The 1335-nt window shown below is 35.2% G+C and overlaps 1 pseudogene; it reads left to right on the top strand.

Moving 5' to 3' along the window:
* Nucleotides 1–368: 368 nt before the first annotated feature.
* Nucleotides 369–1023, top strand: LOC123946445 (annotated as a pseudogene).
* The last annotated feature ends 312 nt before the right edge of the window (nt 1024–1335 follow it).

Raw genomic sequence — 1335 nt, 5'->3', positions numbered from 1 at the left:
ATATTTTGACAATGTTATCTTCATATTTTATTTTTGGTACCTGGAGATATTTTTTTCTCAATATTTTTACCAGAGCAAAAGTATATCAGGAGGTCAAGATGGAAAACCGTACAACTGTGACAGTATTTATCTTAGCAGGATTGACACAGAACCCCAAATTGAAGATGGTGTTATTTATCTTCCTACTCCTCACCTACTTGTTAAGCATCTCAGGAAACTTAGTTATCATTACTCTCACTTTGCTGGATTCTCATCTCAAGACCCCTATGCATTTCTTTCTTCAAAATTTTTCTCTTAGAAATTTCTTATACAACAGTCTGTATCCCCAAACTGCTTGTGAGCATGGCAACCGGTGACAAATAATTTCCTATAACTGTTGCACAACTCGGTTATTTTTTGCTTTCCTTCTCAGAGCATCTGAATTTTATCTCCTGGCTGTCATGTCCTATGATCGTTATGTTGCCATCTGTAAGCCCTTATATGACCATTATGAACAGCAAAAATCGGTATCCAGTTAGTCCTTAGCTCTTGGATCACTGGTTTCCTCATCATCTTTCCAGGACTCATTTTAGGCTTAAGCCTGGACTTCTGTGACTCCAATATCATTGATTTCTACTATGACACTGTTCCCCTCTTGCTAATCCCTGCATAGATACACATGTGTTGGAAATGATGAGTTTCATCTTAGCTTTGGTGACTCTGCTGGTCACTTTGGCATTAGTGATTCTATCATACACATACATTGCCTTGACAATTTAAAAAATTCCTTCGGCCAACCAGAGAAAAAAGGCTTTCTCCACATGTTCTTCTCACATGATTGTTATCTCCCTCTCATATGGCAGCTGCATCTTCATGTACATTAAACCCTCAGTCAAACAGAGGATATCCTTAATGAAGGGAGTGGCAATTCTCAATACTTCTATTGCTCCACTTTTAAACTCCTTCACTTATACTCTAAGGAACCAGCATTTAAAGCAAGCCATTAAGAACTTGCTACAAAGATTTCTGTTTTTATTCAAATAGAATCATAATGATATATATATATATATATATATATATATATATATATATATATATATGGAAAGTTAATGAGGAAAGTTGCAAAGGAAGTGCTTAGATTGGGTCCCAATTTTACCATTGCACCATCCAATATATAGTCATATCTTTCCTTTCACTTCTTTCTGAAGTGTCATGATGTAAACATTAGCTCTTATTTCTCATTAACACCTTCCCTTTCAAAATACTGAAACTTTATTTTTCTGTTCCGTTTTAAGTTTTCCCAAATTTGACCCCTTTCTCTTCTTCTTCCATTTAAATATAGCAAGTATTTGAATG

The sequence above is a fragment of the Meles meles genome, chromosome 7, assembly GCF_922984935.1.
Source record: "Meles meles chromosome 7, mMelMel3.1 paternal haplotype, whole genome shotgun sequence".
Lineage (NCBI taxonomy): Eukaryota > Metazoa > Chordata > Mammalia > Carnivora > Mustelidae > Meles > Meles meles.
The sequence above is the reverse complement of the archived record's forward strand: the minus strand, read 5'-3'. Positions and strand labels throughout refer to the sequence as shown.